We start from the raw sequence: 20,738 nt of genomic DNA, 5'->3' as shown, positions 1-20,738 counted from the left end.
GCTTCAACTCATGAGCGAGATTGAGAAGGGAAAGATCTGAATTATTTTCATGATGGCAGGAATCGGATTTTCCATTCTCGCCATGTTCTAACCATCATCCATATCACTCCATATCATCCTCAGTCTTGAACAGGTTACGGTTTCCTCAGGCTAAATGTTGGGAAAGTTAGAGTCATTGGCTCCAAAATTTATGAAACGACAAATAATCTGTAGGGGGCTGAAAACTGTAGAGTCCAGAAGAGCAAGGGACTCAATAGTCCTACTAAATGTAACGCCACCAATGAATAAAATAACACATGACAGCAGAAAAAGGCCCAGTCTCAGGTTTGATCTTATCAACTTAAAAATTTTGTGGACTCTTATGGCTGTGTTCTTATCTCTGGACCAGAAAACTTGGGTTCAAGTCTCACCTGTGTGCATAAACATGTCTAAACAAGTTGATTATAAAGTATCAATAAACACAAATAATTATAGGTCTTGATAGACACTATTTCTGGTAGCTGAAAGATTACCAAGCCAAATATACAGATTTAAGGTAAAAAGGCAAAAAGAGGGACATTTTCTTTATGCAACGAGTTAAGCTGCTTTCTACCTGAACAGATGTTGGAATCAAATTCAATGATAACTTTTAGGAACGAGTAAGATGCATGTTTGAAGAGAAAATGTTGTAGGTCAACCTCAAGAGGACAGAGGAACAGGAGGAATTAAGTAACATTTTTAAATTTTCAATTGGCCAAATAGACTCCTTGTGCATTATATCTTTCCTTCAGTGTTCGAATACCACACTGATTGGCTAGGCAAAGATGTGTGCCAACAATAGTTTACCTCCTGACCTCATGCTACTGTGAAAAACGAGCTGTAACCAAATGGAGAAGATACTTTTCAAAGAGAGAAATGACTGTTCACAGAGGAACAAAAGTGTTTATCTTTGCAGGCTTGTCAAAACAGCTGCAAGCTTCCTCCTCTAGTTGGAATTGTCAACTAACCAGAATCCACGGTTTTTTTCTCTGCAGCTTTGGCGTCAGGCAATTAGATCTGTGACTGTCAGTGATTCCGACCATGTTGACCTGTTTTTACATCTCACAGACACAGTGGAATGCAAACATCATGAAGGACTAACCAATGTGCTAAACTGGGATTTTTGGTGTGAAAGGAAAACGATACTTTCTAATCCTGCTATTACTGCTCTAATAAATATTAGAGAAAATCTTAACCCATGATAAACTGGGCTGCAAAATTTGATAGCCCCAAAAATGGGCTGGGAATGTGAAGCGCAATGAACCCTTGTGCATTCATCAGTTGCAGACAGCATGGAAACTTTATTTGACTTGCTTATTTAGACTAAAGCTAATTGCATAAATGGAGTTTCGGAGTGGGAGTGGCAAAATGTTAAGAGACCAGCAATTGTTCAAGCTAGCCTGCACAACTTTAAGCCAGTCTCTTGAATGTAAAATGCCTTTTGGCTTGAATCGATTTAGCTTGATTTCAATGCATCAGTGAGTTTCACCTGAAAAAGCGACAGAAACGACATAGAGAACAGGCTTCAAGGTTCTCCAGTGCAGCACGGGATGCCTTGGTGAAGCTAGTCAGCAGAAGGAGAGCTGTCTCATATCCTCAACAGAACAGGAGGTGCTGCAATGAAACTTCGAAGACAGTAGGAACAGGTCAGTGCCTATGGTGTAGCACTCAGGATCTGCATGGTGGTGAAGAAACCAATTAAATGGCCTCAAATGCCTTATCTAAATCAATGAATGTGCCTTAAAATGTCACAAAATTCCAACCGAATCACTAACCCCAAACACTGTTCAATGCACAATGCCTCCGTCATTAAATTACCATCAATCTCCATCAGCTCCCAGCAGCTTGATAGAGCAGTGGTGGACTTGGGTGGGACATGGGAACGACAACAGGAAGGTTAAAAAGAGCAGCAAGAACAAGGAAGTCCCAGAAACAGAAAGCTCGATGGCAGAGCTGTGGGCAACTCTGGAGTGATGGCAGTGAGGTTAAAACGAGCATTGCAGTCAGTGTAAAATAACAGGAGATCATGTAGTTAATTGGTGGGGGTTTCTCTCAAGCGTCTGGTGAGTGGATATTGATTTAAGTTAGCAGCTTAGGAATGTTACTTGGATATTTATTATATTTCAACTTCAAAGCTAAATATCTTCACTCAATAGACTTATGGAGTTCTGGAAATTTATTTGACTTAAACAAAATAGGATTTTTTGTTTACATTTAAGGAAATATAAAAGCAAGTGTCCATACTTAGTTAGGATATGTTTGGGAGGTTCAGGCCTGTGATTTGCAGTGTGTAGGAGATCCTGGATGCTCCTGGCAGATTGGATCACCATATGTGCAGATGGTGCCTCAAATAGTTGGGGGCACAATGGTGTATTCATGAGGCTAAGAGGTTTCAGGACATGGTCACCCCACAGCCAAGGAAGTAGGGGCAGAGAGGGAATAGGAGACTGCAGACAGGTAAGGGCATCGAGATGTAGTGAAAGAATCCCCTGATTGTGTTTCAATGGCATTGGAAAGCTGTGAGAGAGGCAGTTCCTCTGTGGAGTCAAACCAGAGACAAGGCCATAGAACTGTAGGTGTCCAATTACTGGGGGAAGTAAAAGTGTGGAAGGGCATTAGTGATAGAGAATTCATGAGTGAGGAGTGTAGACAGGTGCTTCTGTGGCCAGGATGGTACGTTGCCTCCCCAGTGAAAGGATCCAGGATGTCACAGCACAGCAGCAAGACAGTCTGAAATGGAAGGTGAGTAGCCAGAGGTTGTGTTCCATATTGGGATCATTTATATAGGAAGAAAGAGAACTGAGGTCCTGAAAGCACACCTTGGGGACTTCAAAGGTGGCAATGTCTGATTACTCCTGGTGCCACACCATGGTGAGTGGAGTAATAGAAGGAACCGTTTTTATAAGCAAACATTGCAGGCACTGAAATCTAAAGCAAAAGCAGAGAATGCTGGAAACACTCAGTGGGTTTGGCATAATTTATCTGGAGTGAGAAACAGAGTTAATGAGCCTGATTTTAACTCAGAACGCACACCCACATGCTCAGAGTTCAAACAGCGAGTTGTAGTGGTCCGGAATGTTATTCAGAGAGATTAGTTTTTCTCGCTGTGTTTTAACTTGATTATTCCAGCTAGCCATGTTAATTTCTCTTCAAAAACAGCCGAGGTAGCTATCTAAGAATCCCCTTCATATTGTCTGTTGATGGCTCCTGGTTTTCTGATTGGTTTTGCTGTTTTAGTCATTTGGACTAATTGCATAGCAATCTTGGCTCCCCCTGTACTCTTTGCTGCAATTCTTGTGTGATGCTTATTGAAATGAGGCTATTTAGACTTTCCTGTTCTTATTGTTAACAACAGCAGGGACCTGGGATGAGTAGAGATGCTCTGTCAGACTATATTTTCTGCCTAATTGCACCAGCCTCCTTGCAAGGCTTCTTAGAGGTCATCATGGAGCAAGTTTTGAAATGCAAAAGCAACACATTAAGCTATATGTCATTTGAAATATATTACAGTACTTTAAAAAGTGTTTGCTCGAATGTAGGCATATCATCAGACTTCCCAACTCATTCTGATTCAGAAGAGGAACAAGTCCACTTTTGAGCAATTATTTGCACTTCCAAATGGGGGTACATTTATCTTGCAGCTTAGCTTCCTGAACTCCTGTCAACCCAGTCAAATGTAAAAGAAACAGAATCTGCAAATTTGCATTACAGCCAAATCTACATCTATGTGAAATAAGACCATAGGACATTGGAGAAGAAATTAGGCCGCTCAGCCAATCGATTCTGCCCCACCACTCAATCATGGCTGATAAGTTTCTCAACCCCATTTTCCCTGTAACCCTTGATCCCCTTGACAATCAAGAACCTATCCATCTCCATCTTAAATATACTCAACAACACTGGCCTCCACAGCCTTCTGTGGCAGTGAATTCTACAGATTCCCCACTCTCTGGCTGAAGACGTTTCTCCTTATCTCTGTTCTAAAAGGTCTTCCCTCTACTTTAAGGTTGTGCCCTCGGGTCCTGGTCTCTCTTACCAATGGAGATATCTTCCCAGCATCTACTCTGTTCTGGCCATTCAGTATTCTGTATGTTTCAATTAGATCCCCCCTCATACTTCTAAACTCCAACAAGTATAAACCCAGAGCCCTCAAGCATTCCTCACATGTTAAGCTTTTCATCCCTGGGACCATTCTTGTGAACCTCCTCTGAACACACTTCAGGGCCTGTATATCCTTCCGGAGATGTGGGGCCCAAACCTGATCACAATACTCCAATTGTGGCCTGACCAGAGTCTTATAGAGCCTCAGAAGCACATCCCTGCTTTTATATTCAAGTCCTCTCAAAATAAATGCCATCATTGCATTTGCCTTCCTAACTACTGACTCAACCTGCAAGTTTACCTTGAGAGAATCCTGGAATAGAATTCCCAAGGTTTTTTGCATTCAGACTTCTGAATTTTCTCCCCATTTAAAAAATGCTTCTATTCTTCCTACTAAAGTACATGACCTCATACTTTCCCACATTGTACTCCATCTGCCACTTGCTTGCCCACTCTCCTAACCTGTCCAAATCCTTCTGCAGCCTCCCCACCTCCTCAATATTACCTGTCCCTCTACCTATCTTTATATCATTTGCAAACTTAGCCAGAATGCTCTCAGTTCCTTCATCTAAATTGTTAATGTATAAAGTGAAAAGTTGTGGTCCCAACACTGAGCCTTACGGAACACCATTTGTCACTGGCTATCATCCTGAGAAGGACCCTTTTATCCCCACTCTCTGCTTTCTGCCAAACAGCTAAGATTCTATCCATGCTCGCACCATGCCTCTGACAGCATGGGTCCTTATCTGACTCAGCAACCTCCTGTGCGGTACCTTGTCAAAGGCCTTTTTGAAGTTCAGGTAGTTAACATCCATTGGTTTTCCTTGGTCTAACCTGCTCAGTACTTCCTCTAAGAATTCTAGCAGATTTTTCAGGCATGACCTCCCTTTGATGAAACCATGCTGAATTTTCCCTACCTTACACACACTTCCAGGTATTCAGAAATCTCATCCTTCACAATGGATTTCAGGATACAAGCACTGATCTCAGTGGAACTCCACTGCTCACAGGTCACCAATTTGGAAAAGAACCCCTTATCCCTATTTGCTGTTTCCTGCTCAAAAACCTATCGAATCTATAAAGCTGCCTCTAATTTTGTACATGTCAGTTTGGCCTACCTTCAGACCCATCTCTTTTAACGAAAGTCATCTAAACCTATCCAATATTTCCAATTGGGATGGCATGGTGGCTCAGTGGTTAGCACTGCTGCCTCACCATGCCAGGGACTTGGGTTCGACTCCAACCTCGGGTGCCTGTCTGTGTGGAGTTTGCATGTTCACCCTGTGTATGCATGGGTTTCCTCCCACAGTACAAAGATGTGCAGGTTAAGTGAATTGACCATGCTAAATTGCCCATAGTGGTCAGGGGTGTGTAGATTAGATACATTAGTCAGGGGCTAATGTAGGATAAGAGGAGAAAAGAATGGGTCTGTGTGGGTTACTCTTCAGAGGGTCGTGTGGACTGGTTGGGCAGATGAGCCTGTTTCCACACTGTAGGGATTCTATTTCCTCATAACTAAAATTGTAGATACAAGTACTTTTTAAATGTTATGAGGTCTCCTGCCTCCACAGATCTCTGGTGAAAAAGAAATTCCCTTAGAATTTTCCTTAAGCTTTCTTCCTTTCATCTGAGGTCTATAACCCCAGTTACTGACCCCTCAAACAAGATCATAAGGAATAGGAACAGGAATAAGCCATTCAACCTTTGAGCCTGCACACCATTTAATAGGATTGTGACTGAACTGACATTCCTCATGTATTTTCCTGTCCTTTAGCTGTCGCCCTCAATTCCACTACTAATCAATAATGTATCTATCTCAGCCTTAAATATACGCAAGAACACTACCTCCACAGCTCTCTGTGACAAGATATTCCAAAGACTCACAACCCTTTGACAGAAAAAAATCTTCCTCATCTCAGTCTTAAACTGGCACCCCTTTATTCTGTGACAATGTCCTCCAGTTCTGGACTCTCCCATGAGGGAAACATCCTCTCAGCATTTACCCTATCAAGTCCCATAAGAATTCTGCAAGTTTCAATGAGAACGCCTCTCATTCTTCTAAACGCCAGTGAGTAGAGTCCCAACCTGTTTGGCCATTGCTCATAAGACAATGCATCCATATCAGGGATCATCCTCATGAACTGCCTCCAATGAAATGCCATCCCAAAACTGCTCACAGTACTCCAGATGTGTACAATTAAACTGGACTTAACCTGGAAAGTGTGCAACAATGATTGACAAGTATGTTAGTGAGACTGGAGGGTTTGAGTTATAAGAAGAGACAGGATAGTCTGTGCCTTTTTTCCTGAGTGCGTGGGGGGGGCGGAAGAAGTGGTGGGGGGTGGGGGGTGGTGGTGGGGCGAGGGAAGGGGTGAGGTGGGGAGGCGGTGGTGGTGGTGTTAGTGACCTTAGCGAGGTTTATCAAATCAAGAAGTGAATAGATAAGGTGAACAGTCAAGGTCTTTTTTCCCAGGGTAGGGAAGTCCAAGGGCATAATTTTAAGGTATGAAGAGAAAGATTCAAAAGGGGCCTGAGGGCTAGGTTTTTCACACAGCGGGTGATACATATTTGGAACCAGCTGCCAGAGGAAGTGGTAGAGGCAAGTACAATTACAACTGTTAAAGGCGTTTGGACAAGTACATGGTTAAGAAAGATTTAGAGGGCTAAGGGTCGAATGCAAGCAAATGGGCCTAGTTCATTTTAGAAAACACGGTGGATGAGTTGGGTTGAAGGATCTGTTTCTAGGCTGTATATCCCCATGACTCTATGATTATACGACTGTATGTGATCTCACAAGCACCTTGTGCAGTTGCAGTAAGACTTCCCTACTCTATGCTCCAACCCTGTGAAATAAAGGCCAATATTCCATTAGTCTTCCCGATTACCTGCTGCACCTGTGTGCTAGCTTTCTATGTTTTGTATACAATACCTCCAAGTCCCTTTGTGTTGCAGCTTTCTGCCATTTTTCTCCATTTAAATAATATTCTCTTTGTTCTCTTCCAAAATGAATAACTTTGCATTTTCCCTCAGTATAATCCATTTCCAACTTGTTGTCTAACGTATTTAACCCATCAATTTCTCTCTGTCAATTGTTTGTATCCATCTCACAATCTGCCTTTTGTTTTGTCTACAAATTTGACTACAGTTTCCTTCCTTCGAGTAATTAACGAATATTGTAAACAATTGCTGTCCCTGCACTGATCTCTGTGGAGCCCCACTGCTCACAGGTCACCAATCTGGAAAAGAACTTCCTATCTCCACTTCTTGTTTCCTCCTCAGAAGACTATCTAATCTATATACCTACCTCTAATTTTGTACATGCCAGTAAGGTCTACCTTTAGATCCCCCTTTTTCAAAGAAAATCCCAAGGACTTATACACATAATGGTAAGGTCCTAGGGAGTGTTGCTGAACATTCAGGTAGGTAGGATAGTGAAGAAGGTGTTTGGTATGCTTTCCTTTATTGAGAGTATTGAGTACAGGAGTTGGGAGGTCATGTTCTGGCTATACAGGACATTGATTGGGCCACTGTTGGAATATTGCGTGCAATTCTGGCCTCCTTCCTATCAGAATGATGTGCTGAAACTTGAAAAGGGTTCAGAAAAGATTTACAAGGATGTTGACAGGGTTGAAGGATTTGAGTTATAGGGAGAAGTTGAATAGGCTAGGGCTATTTTCCCTGGAGTGTTGGAGGCTGAGGGGTCACCTTATAGAGGTTTATAAAATCATGAGGGGCATGGATAGGATAAATAGACAAAGTCTTTTCCCTGGGGTAGGAGAGACCAGAACTAGAGGGCATAGGTTTAGGGTGAGAGACGAAAGATATAAAAGAGACCTAAGGGGCAACATTTTCACTCAGACGGTGGTACGTGTACGGAATGAGCTGCCAGAGGAAGTGGTGAAGGCTGGTACAATTGCAACATTTAAAAGGCATCTGGATGGGTATATGAATAGGAAGGGTTTGGAGGGATATGGGCTGGGTGCTGGTAGGTGGGACTAGACTGGGTTGGGATATCTGGTCAGCATGGATGGGTTGGACCGAAGGGTCTGTTTCAGTGCTGTACATCTCTAAGACTCTATGACTCTAGTTATCCGAACTTGCTGTGTGTAAATTTACTGCGCTGTTTATGACATTGCAAAACTGACTGGCTTTAAAAATGCATTTTGTTGGCTGTAAAACACTTTAAATATCCAAAGTAAATGCAAGTCTTTCCATTCTTGTTAACACAAAGAGTATGGAGCATATAACCGCTGAGAGAATGCAAACTATAATTTTGCTAAAGATTTTGCTTTGATATCTTGATCTGAAAAATAAAACTTCTTCCCTAAATCTAAATCTCTGCACTCCTATTATTGAAACCTCCTTGAACCCACTTCACTGACAAATATTTGATTATTCCTCCAAAATTTGTCTTTTTTTGGTCCTGCTCCATCATCTTGTTTGGGATTCAGTGTACTTTGTTCAGACAATTTTTGCGTTACTATCTCTGATCATAAATTCCAGTTTCCACTATTAGATAGATTTCTATGATTAGATTCCCTAGAGTGTGGAAACAGGCCATTCGGCCCAACCAGTCCACACCGATCCTCCAAGGAGTAACCCATCCAGACCCATTTCCCTCTGACTAATGCACCTAACACTATGGACAATTTAGCATGGCCAATCCAAAAACAGCCACTATATTCTATAGTTATCTCGTCAGTGAGACTTCAACTGTAGGAATTCATTGCTCAAAAAGGAAAACACAAAGTTAACTGCAGTCGTTATTAGTCACCTCTCCATTATGGTGGATTGCTGGTTCAGCTTTGCATGTTGAGGAGCTGACTTAGATTTTAGGTGCTGGTGTGAAAGGGTTGATATTGATCAGCCAAGCATCCTGTTTCTCCTTGGATTTTCATTGTAGTTACTGGCTGTAGAAATCGGGAGGGATGTATAATTGGGTGACTGATATGATCGACCAAAAATTAAAGAGATCTCAGACTGTGCTGCACTATCTTTATAGTTTGCATCATTCATGGCTAAGGTCTCAACACAGGCAATTTTTTTTCTGTGATGGTCTCTCAGCTGCAGAAATTGGGAAAGTGGAACATTTCACTGCACTTCTGTCAGTGGCAATCTAATAATATTTAATAGGAACTGCAGTAACTGGAGTGGAAGAGCTCCTTATCTCCACCTTCCCAGGTAGAAAATGAGAGCCAAATAGCCACAAAGTACATATGTAATCTCAATCATATGCTATTAAATATCTGGAAGCCGTTGGGCTTATTCCATCAATGCACAGCTAACCTTGAACAGAAAGAAAAGTAATGCACTCACCTTCCACCAACTTGGGAGTATAAACTGCAACTCACCCATGAGCTTTAGATTATAATCAGCAGGATTTCCTGATGATGCAGTAAACTAGAAAGATGAAGGTTTAAGGCTTGAACACTATGTATGCCTTCTGTGTATGAGTGCTTACTTTTAATTTTATATATAGTGCAATCTTAGTGCTCATGAAGCTGAAGGATTGTGGTGTGAAGGAATGTGGAAAGAATCAAGGAGCCTTCTGAGTGGCTGACAGGAGTTGGAGGGTCGTGGAGGTGTTTTAGTGAGGTTGAGGGGATATGTTATGTGGGAGGGATGCATTGCTATTACATTACCAAATTACCGGGAAGTCAATTCTTCAGGTCACTGTCTGTAGTCTCAGTTAGATTTTTGCAAGGCTAGCAACAGTGAAGGGAAAGGCCGTAGATGGATCTGAAAATAAAGGCATTGCTAGGCTGAGGGCCAATACATGTAAACTTGGATGATGGCTGAACGGGGTCAGGTGTGAATCAGGACATGAATGGAATAGTCAAGTTTGCGGGTAGTAGTGATGGAAGCTGTCATTCCAAAACCTACATTTCTTTCAGATGGAACCCGATCAGAAAAGGCAAACAAAAAATTAAAACTGATCCCGTTTCCAGTTTCTACTGAAACTATGATTGTAAAGGCTTTTGGGAGGCTGAACCTGCTCACTAGGATGTAAAACAGTGTAGAGCTGTCCAAACACAGTCACAGATTATAATTACAGTGGTGCAATCAAGGCTGACGACAGCAAGAGGTTTGATCCAGAAGCTGAGAATGAACAAATGCACAGTTGATACATCTATTACTATTACTTGAAGTTGACATTGGTGGATGCCAGACCATCTAAATATTCATTAGCCCTTTTTGAGCCATCACCTCTATGGATTAAGCAGCCAATCCAGCAAGAGTTAGAAGGACAGAGGGGAACGTGGAGTTGAGACCAAAGCCAATTCAGCCTGATCTTAATGAATAGTATCAGAGGCTTGAGGACCCAAATGATTTACTCTTGCTATAAGTGTTACATCCCTGTGTATGTTCCGTGTTCCTACGTCTCACAGCCCATCCCTAGAAAATGTTATCAACGTTAGTGGGAAAGGGACAGGAGGCTATTTCAATCTGACTCTCTCGGGGGAGCCTTAAAGGGGCCGGAATGACATGGGCTTAAGGTGGGAAATGTGGCAGAATCATGTGAGAAGTCCAGTGATTCCTATCAGGAGCAACTCACTGCATTTTTTAACTGAGTTGCACATGTCGGGGTAAGATTCTTGCTAGGAAGCAGTGAGGCACTTACTCAGGGGTTTATTAGATGACCTCGCTAACTGCACACCTTAACTCACTAATACGTAGCTTCCTCTTGCACCTTCCACCAAACTAGATACCAAGAATTCCCAACATGGAATTCAGAACAGGTAACTGATGAATTGGCTACAATGAACCCTCCCTGGTGTCTCCGCATGATAGCAAACAATCCACACAAGGGCAACAGTCACATATGGCCTTTGTCCTCGGCATTTAATAATTGCTGACTCCTCAACATCCACATGGCACTTCTCCAAACCACCTGCAGTATGCTCAGGCAACATAGATTCACATTACAGGGTGTACCAGTAATCAGCATTGAAGGGCTGCTGCACAGAAACTCTTCACAAGGGCACAGGCACAGGCAGCCAGCTCACAGCTTGGACCATGCTACATCTCAGGGCTGCTCAGTTGCTGTCTTAATCCTCATTCATGTAACACTAACCTGTGTGCTTGCAGCAGCCTTAACTTGTCTTGTCTTACCTAGTAGCAAATTTGCACAACCAGGGAGGAATAAAGCTGTGGTAGGATTTGGCAAAGAAGGATGAGAAAGTAAAGTTGAAACATTATTGAACCGACAGCCAATGGAGGTTAGTGCATGGAGGGGTGATGGCTGAATGGTGCATGTTGGGATCCGGGCAGTGGGTACCCACTGCTTGTGTATCAAATTCACATTTCCCATAGCATGAAACTTGTGTTCACCCAAACTAAATGCAGTTCAGTGCCTTGTGACCACTGTGTTGGCAGCTCACATCGGACATTGCAATCTCACAGCTGGTAGAGAGAAGAGATTCCCATTTATCATCTGTCTGAGCTGAATTTGAACTCAGATCCCAAAGGTCCAAGTATTACGTAGTTCCTCTTTATTACCCATGTCCCACTTTAGATGAACAGTTGTTCTCGACCTGCATGCCCCATCTACATAATACCAGTGCTTTTATTCACATTAACTTTTCACATTATACTACATTAGCTCTAGTGAACCTGTTTTCAAAATTTGTGTTTGAGGTCAAATGAACATCTGCTCCAGTTCATTTAATTCAGATGTGAGTTGGTTTGGTAATATACAAAACGTGAACCTTGGAACAATCCATTGTTGTACTGTAATGGTCAAATAGCTTTCTTTGGAACAGAAGGAGTCACCCTGGCATTATAAGGAATAAAGCTAACATATCTCACCCGGCTGGAAGCCAATAGGATCAGTTGGTTTGCCAGATTTACACTCTGTCCATTGAATGCAATGGACAATACAATCAGGAGGCTCACAGGATCAGTGCTATATCAATGCTAGTGGGTTTTCAATGGGCAAGCTAGATTAAAAATATCTCTAAGTGCCAAGAAAGAAGGCTATTTCGCCCTTTGCTCTTGTGCAGGGATTTGGAAAGAGCTTTTAATTCATCACACTAACCCACACTTTCCCCACATCCCAGCAATTCTTTCCTTTCCCAACTGTGAGTCCAATTTCTTCTGGATTTTTTTTTTGTCCGGCACTTTCCATATCATGACAACTCGCACTTTTGTGGATTTCTATTATAATTTCCCCATCCACTCAATGTATATAAATCTGGCTGCATTTTAAGGTGAATGTGGATATTTTACATTTCCCTGGTCATTGAATCACTCAGTCTGAACACTGAATAATATAGTCCCAACAGTGCAAGGGCTTTTCTCAGGGTATTCGACTGTACTTTTAATGGAGCACTCGGTGAGAAATGGCAAAGTTTCAAGCCTATAGGGACAAACTTGATGGCCCCTGAAATCAGGATCAAGATGCCTGATTACCCAATGCCTGTTCAAACTGATGTGGGCATCTTTGTTGCAGTGCAGAATGTGCTCTGAGTGCCTGAATGGACCAACACGGAGCCCAGGGTTCTTGTGTGGCCTGTACCAAATGAGTTTAGCCACTTTGATCTCATAAAGGCAGAGCTGGTGAGTCAGATCTGAGAGGAGGTGGCCTCAAGTCTTTGGAATCTCAGCTGCAGAAGGTGGATGGGCAGAAAGGGGTTCTCTTCCCTCAGGGAACCAGAATGTCTCCCCTAGATGTGTCTTCAGAAGGCAGTTGGAGTTGGTATCTGTGAGACCAATGTCACAGGATACAAATGCTACAGGAAGGATAGAAGAGGGAGGCAAGTGAGGAGGGGTAGTGGCATTTTTGATAAGGGATAGCATTAAAGCTGTGCTGAGGGAGGATATTCCCGGAAAAACATCCAGGGTGGAACTGAGAAATAAGAAAGGGATGATAACTTTATTGGGATTGTATTATAGACCTCCTAATAGTCAGAGGGAATTTGAGAAACAAACTTGTAAGGAGATCTCAGCTATCTGAAAGAATAATAGGGTTGATATGGAAGGGGATTTTAACTTTCCAAACATAGACTGGGACTGCCATAGTGTTAAGGGTTTAGATGGAGAGGAATTGGTTAAGTGTGTACAAGACAATTTTCTGATTCAGTATGTGGATGTACCTACTAGAGAAGGTGCAAAACTTGACTTACTCTTGGCAAATAAGGCAGGGCAGCTGACTGAGGTGTGGGTGGGGGAGCAGTTTGGGGCCAGCGACCATAATTCTATTAGATTTAAAATAATGATGGAAAAGGATAAACCAGATCTAAAAGTTGAAGTTCTAAATTGGAGAAAAGCCAATTTTGATGGTATTAGGCAAGAACTTTCGAAAGCTGATTGGAGGCAGATGCTCGCAGTAAAGGGATGGCTGGAAAATGGGAAGCCTTCAGAAATGAGATAACAAGAATCCAGAGAAAATATATTCCTGTTAGGGTGAAAGGAAAGGCTGGTAGGTATAGGGAATGCTGGATGACTAAAGAAATTGAGGGTTTGGTTAAGAAAAAGAAGGAAGCATATGTCAGGTACAGACAGGATAGGTCGAGTGAATCCTTAGAAGAGTATAAAGGCAGTAGGGGTTTACTTAAGAGGGAAATCAGGAGGGCAAAACGGGGACATGAGATAGATTTGGCAAATAGAATTAAGGAGAATTCAAAGAGTTTTTACAAATACATTAAGGACAAAAGGGAACTAGGGAGAGAATAGGGCTCCTCAAAGATCAGCAAGACAGCCTTTGTGCAGAGCTGCAGAAAATGGGGGAGATACTAAATGAATATTTTGCTTCAGCATTTACTGTGGAAAAGGATATGGAAAATATAGAATGTCGGGAAATAGACGGTGACATCTTGCAAAATGTCCATATTACAGAGGAGGAAGTGTTGGATGTCTTGAAATGCATAAAAGTGGATAAATCCCCAGGACCTGATCAGGTGTATTCTTGAACTCTGTGGGAAGCTAGGGAAGTGATTGCTGGGCCTCTTACTGAGATATTTGTATCATCGATAGTCACAGGTGAGGTGTTGGAAGACGGGGTTGGCTAACGTGGTGCCACTGTTTAAGAATGGTGGTAAGGACAAACCAGGGAACTATAGACCAGTGAGCCTGACGTCAGTGGTGGGCAAATTGTTGGAGGGAATCCTGAGGGACTGGATGTACATGTATATGGAAAGGGAAGAACTGATTAGGAAAAGTCAACATGGTTTTGTGCATGGGAAATCATGTCTCACAAAATTGATTCAGTTTTTTGAGGAAGTAACAAAGAGGATTGATGAGGGCAGAGAGGTAGATGTGATCTATATGGAGTTCAGTAAGGCATTCGACAAGGTTCCCCATGGGAGACTGATTAGCAAGGTTAGATCTCACGGAATACAGGGAGAACTAGCCATTTGCATACAGAACTGACTCAAAGGTAGAAGACAGAGGGTGGTGGTGGAGGGTTGTTTTTCAGACTGAAGGTCTGTGACCAGTGGAGCGCCACAAGGATCCTCTACTTTTTGTCATTTACATACATGGTTTAGATGTGAGCATTAGAGATACAGTTAGTAAGCTTGCAGATGACACTATAATTGCGGTGTAATGGACAACGAAGAAGGTTACCTCAGATTACAACAGGATCTTGACCAGATGGGCCAATGGGTTGAGAAGTGGCAGATTGAGTTTAATTCAAATAAATGCGAGGTGCTGCATTTTGGGAAAGCAAATCATAGCAGGATGTATACACTTAATGGTAAGGTCCTAGGGAGTGTTGCTGAACAAAGAGACCTTGGAGTGCAGGTTCATAGCTCCTTGAAAGTGGAGTCGCAAGTAGATAGGGTAGTGAAGAAGGCGTTTGGTATGCTTTCTTTTATTGGTCAGAGTATTGAGTACAGGATTCTGGATTAGTGGTGCTGGAAGAGTACAGCGGTTCAGGCAGCATCCAACGAGCAGCGAAATCGACGTTTCGGGCAAAAGGCCTTCATCAGGAATAAAGGCAGTGAGCCTGAAGCGTGGAGAGATAAGCTAGAGGAGGGTGGGGGTGGGGAGAGAGCAGCATTGAGTACAATGGGTGAGTGGGGGAGGAGATGAAGGTGATAGGTCAAGGAGGAGAGGGTGGAGTGGATAAGTGGAAAAGGAGTTAGGCAGGTCAGACAAGTCCGGACAAGTCAAGGGGACAGTGCTGAACTGGAAGTTTGAAACTAGGATGAGGTGGGGGAAGGGGAAATGAGGAAGTTGTTGAAGTCCACATTGATGCCCTGGGGTTGAAGTGTTCCGAGGCGGAAGATGAGGCGTTCTTCCTCCAGGCGTCTGGTGGTGAGGGAGCGGCGGTGAAGGAGGCTCAGGATCTCCATGTCCTCGGCAGAGTGGGAGGGGGAGTTGAAATGTTGGGCCACAGGGCGATTTGGTTGATTGGTGCAGGTGTCTCTGAGATGTTCCCTAAAGTGCTCTGCTAGGAGGCGCCCAGTCTCCCCAATGTAGAGGAGACCACATCGGGAGCAACGGATACAATAAATGATATTGGTGGATGTGCAGGTGAAACTTTGATGGATGTGGAAGGCTCCTTTCGGGCCTTGGATAGAGGTGAGGGAGGAGATGTGGGCACAGGTTTTACAGTTCCTTCGGTGGCAGGGGAAAGTGCCAGAATGGGAGGGTGGGTCGTAGGGGGGTGTGGACCTGACCAGGTAGTCACGGAGGGAATGGTCTTTGCAGAAGGCGGAAAGGGATGGGGAGGGAAATATATCCCTGGTGGTGGGGTCTTTTTGGAGGTGATGGAAATGTCGGCGGATGATTTGGTTTATGCGAAGGTTTGTAGGGTGGAAGGTGAGCACCAGGGGCGTTCTGTCCTTGTTACGGTTGGAGGGGTGGGGTCTGAGGGCGGAGGTGCGGGATGTCAAGTCAGTCGTCACTAATGGAGAATGGAGAGGTCCAGGAAGGGGAGGGAGGTGTCAGAGGTGATCCAGGTAAATTTAAGGTCAGGGTGGAATGTGTTGGTGAAGTTGATGAATTGCTCAACCTCCTCGCGGGAGCATGAGGTGGCGCCAATGCAGTCATCAATGTGGCGGAGGAAGAGGTGGGGAGTGGTGCCGGTGTAATTACGGAAGATCAGCTGTTCTACATAGCCAACAAAGAGACAAGCATAGCTGGGGCCCATACGTGTGCCCATGGCTACCCCTCTGGTCTGGAGGAAGTGGGAGAATTCAAAGGAGAAATTGTTAAGGGTGAGGACCAGTTCGGCCAAACGAATGAGAGTGTCAGTGGAAGGATATTGTTGGGGACGTCTGGAGAGGAAAAAATGGAGGGCTTGGAGGCCCTGGTCATGGCGGATGGAGGTGTAGAGGGATTGGATATCCATGGTGAAGATGAGGCGTTGGGGGCCGGGGAAACGGAAGTCTTGGAGGAGGTGGAGGGCGTGGGTGGTGCTGAGTGACTGAGTGCAGGAGTTGGGATGTCATGTTGCGGCTGTACAGGACACTGGTTAGGCCACTGTTGGAATATTGCGTGCAATTCTGGTCTCCTTCTTATCGGAAAGATGTTGTGAAACTTGAAATAATTCAGAAAAGATTTACAAGGATGTTGCCAGGGTTGGAGGATTTGAGCTATATGAAGAGGCTGAACAGGCTGGGGCTGTTTTCCCTGGAGCATCGGAGGCTGAGGGGTGACCTTATAGAGGTTTATAAAATTATGCGAGGCATGGATAGGATAAATAGATGAAGTCTTTTCCCTGGGGTCGGGGAGTCCAGAACTAGAGGGCATAGGTTTAGGAAGAGAGGGGAAAGATATAAAAGAGACCTACGGGGCAACTGTGTTATGCAGAGGGTGGTACGTGTATGGAATGAGCTGCCAGAGGAAGCAGTGGAGGCTGGTACAATTGCAACATTTAAGAGGCATTTGGATGTGTGTATGAATAGGAAGTGTTTGGAGGGATATGGGCCGGGTGCTGACAGATGGGACTAGATTGGGTTGGAATATCTGGTTGGCATGGAGGGGTTGGACTGAAGGGTCTGTTTCCATGCTGTACATCTCTATGACTCTATGACCTGTCAGGCACTGAGGACCTGAAAGCAGTGTTACCTTGCAATAGGAGCGAACATTGGTAAATGTAACACAACATGCCAAAACCTACCAACTGCACTCAGCCTCACACTCTGCTCTGATCATCACTCGCTCACCTTCAGTCACCTCCTAACAACCTCAATCAACCTCACATTCATATGCCTTGCCTCACCCTCACCCTCCCACCACTGTTAGAAGCTGCACACTCACATCTCTTAGCTTGCACATGCTGCCATCTATTCAGCTGTGGCAGGAATGTCTCCTAGTGCCCTGTAAAACATGCTCAGTGACACCCAGCCTCTCATTAGTCCACGACAGGCAACAGCAGCAACAAACCAGCAGGGGGCAGGCAGGGCTTGTTCGATCCCCATGGAGAGGATGGTGCTGTGGATGACTGGAGAGATGTCTCTGAAACCAAGGCCAGTTGGGTCGTAGAAACTGCTGGGGATGATGGCGCGTTCCCACAGAATACACTTTCTCAAATCTCAATTCACAGTCATCTCTTAGTCTGTCATGATGCAGGTTCTATAACCTTGCACCTCTTTATCGTCTCTAATCCCAAGCCTTCTTCTGGAGCAGTTGTGCTTTCAGATGACTGAGGACAATGATGACTGAGGCTGAGGCCTGGTTTGGGGAATAGACTGAGGAGGAAGAAGCCTGTCACTGACCTTTATACTCACACCCACCAGCTCCTATACTAGCACTGCCTGGACTTTAGGGGTGGATTGATGCAGCAACCAAATGAAATAGGAAGGGTAGGTTGAATGTCAGCTTTTGAGAGTGCAAGATTACAGCTGGGTTCCACTGCAGAAAATTGAGGTGAGGACTTTGATGTGGTGATATACAGGAAATGGTTGATAATGATGAACACAGAAATGTTTGGTGTATTGGCAGCTTACCAGAGATCTTGAGGACACTGGCAAGCAGAAAGGGTACTTCTATCTGGCACTGGTCTTTCTGTGGAGTTACCAATATGTAAATAGTGACCGGTTCCATGTGAACCACTTACAGACCAAACATTGAGCAGTATCTGCCATTCAATAAGATCATTGATGTTTGTAATCTCAAATCCACATTCCTTTGTCTGATAATCTTTCATCCCCTTGCTTCACATAAATCTATCTACCCCTTTCTCTTAAAAATATCCAAAGATTCTGCTTCCACTAGTTTTTCAGGAAGAGAGTTCCAAAGATAAACAACTTCTTGGGAAAAAAGAAATCATTTAGTCTCTGTGTTAAATGGAGAAGCCCTGGAACAATGACCCCTAGTTTTAGGTCCTCCCATTAGAGAAAATATTCCTCCTTAAATGAGGTGACCCATAGTATACACAGTACTCCAGATGTGGCCTGTATACACAGTATACATAGTACTCCAGATGTGGTTTCACCAGTGCCCTGTATAGCTGAAGCATAATCTCCTCATGTATGTATGCAATAGCCCTCATGACAAATGATACATTCCTACTTCCTTTCCTAATTACTTTCTATACCTGCATATTAACTTGTAGTAATTCATGTGTTAGACTACCCAGATCCCTTTGCATCTCAGAGCTCTACAATCTCTCACTTCCTTTTATTCTTCCTACCAAAATGGACAATTTTACATTTTCTCAATTATACTTCATTTGTCACATCTTTGACTATTTGCTTAACCTGTTAAATGTCATTTTAATCTCCTTGTGAGCTCTTTGAATTTAACTTTCCTATCTTTTGACTTGCAAGCTCTTGGTTGTAATTTCTCTTTCCTCAATGTGTGAGTTATATGATATCCTGTGCATATAAAACCACACATAACCTAATAAAAACAATGTATACATTGTCAAATTTAAACCCTGAGAATCCTGCCTGCAGACTTTGCAGACAGTAACAGGGTGAATTGATGGAGACAGTAAAGATCTTTGTACCTTCAGCATATTTGGCAAACATATCGTCCATCCCTTCATCTAAGACATTGATATAAATTATAAATAGTTGAGGTCCCAACATCAATCCCAATGGCGCACCACCCATTACATCTTGGCAAGCTGAACATAATCCATTTGCACCTACTGTCTGCTTCCTGTTGGTCACCAGTCTTCCATTGGTGCCAATATGCTCATCTATCCACCAAGAGCTTTCATTTTCAGCAATAACCTTTGATGTGGCAATATATCATTTTGAGACCATGCAGGCTCAGAATGTGTTGCCAACATGATTACAGATCTCAGTGTTCAAACAGAAATCCAGATTCTCTCAGCAATCTACACCTGAGCTAAAGCCCTGCCACAGGAGGGATTGCAATGTATAAATAGAGCAAGAACCTGCTACCTTCTCTCAGGATGATTTGGAGATGCCGGTGTTGGACTGGGGTGTACAAAGTTAAAAATCACACAACACCAGGTTATAGTCCAACAGGTTTAATTGGAAACACACTAGCTTTCGGAGTGACGCTCCTTCATCAGGTGATGCTCCTTCTCTCAGGATGACAGCATCAATGCTCCCGCCAGTGTCAATTGGACAGTGCCCTTATTTTTGCCTATCTTGACCCTTACAACCCAGAACTGATCCTACCAGGTCATCTGCAGTCTCCCCCAGTGAAAGCCAACAACGTTCCACCTACCGAGCTGGAGCCACTGAGGTAGAGTTGCTGAGCGGAGTTGTTAACCCAGAAGATAACCCTTTCACAAAGCTGTAAGATTACTGTAATGGTGGACTGGTGCATGATGAAAGCATTATGACTGCTACCATGAGAATATGCATTTACTAGCATGTTGTGGCATGAGTGTATATGTTCTACATGAATGAGAGCTTTACATCTTTCTATCATCTCAACAATCAGCTTGAGGCAATCTGCCTTCCTTCCAGATGTATTGTGCCAAGAAATATATCCAGTCAGCCACTAAGCATGGGACCAATGCACATTACATGTCTTTATCCATTGATTATTAAGCATATCATTTAACTACACGAATCACAAGCTAAATATTGCCAACTAAAGATGACAACATAGTTATGTAATTTTCACTTTTGACTTTCTTGATTTTAATTTCTTTTTCCTCAGTGGAAACCAATGTAGTCATTTGATATTCTGTGCATAAAACCCAATAAAAACAATTTGTACATTGTAAAATTCAAACCATAAGAATACTGCCTGCAGACAGTAACTGGAGGTGAATTCACAAAGACAGTAAAAATTACTGAATGTATAATCAGGGCAAAATGCATCCTCTCAGCAAGAATGTACAGCCATGAAAAAAAATCCACTTACAATATGTTCAAGCATTGAAGATAACAAATACTCTGTTTTTTTATTTCCAACATCAAACGGAGCCACTTAAAGAGCAATGACTGTAAACTAGGCCAGGAGTGGAACAGCAGCCGGATCAACACTGACATCAGGCTCTGTATGTCTAAGCACTCAGGCAATGATGGCAGCTTGTTTAACAAGGCTTGACAGGTGAGGAGACATCTGCTGTGAGATTTGGCATTTTTCAGGGACATCAAATGATTGTGATACTGCAAAGTGACCCTGCTTTTCTGGTATACAGCAGCTGTTGGATCTGACAGAGAGAGAAAGCAGATCTCCCATCTTGTGATCTATCTATCCATCTTTCCAAGTCATCCTTCTATCGCCTCTCTAGT

General features: G+C 43.3%; 1 long non-coding RNA gene across 1 annotated transcript in view; it reads right to left on the bottom strand.

The window, feature by feature from the left end:
- Nucleotides 1-20,476, bottom strand: part of LOC140493356 (uncharacterized) — a 42,235-nt gene extending 21,759 nt beyond the window's left edge. The window contains exon 1 of the long non-coding RNA XR_011963650.1: nucleotides 20,365-20,476. This is a non-coding gene — a long non-coding RNA (uncharacterized lncRNA). The remainder of the gene's footprint in view (nucleotides 1-20,364) is intronic.
- Nucleotides 20,477-20,738: the final 262 nt, after the last annotated feature.

The sequence above is a fragment of the Chiloscyllium punctatum genome, chromosome 22 (assembly GCF_047496795.1).
Source record: "Chiloscyllium punctatum isolate Juve2018m chromosome 22, sChiPun1.3, whole genome shotgun sequence".
NCBI lineage: Eukaryota > Metazoa > Chordata > Chondrichthyes > Orectolobiformes > Hemiscylliidae > Chiloscyllium > Chiloscyllium punctatum.
Note: the sequence above shows the minus strand (reverse complement) of the source record. Positions and strands in the feature narration are given on the sequence as shown.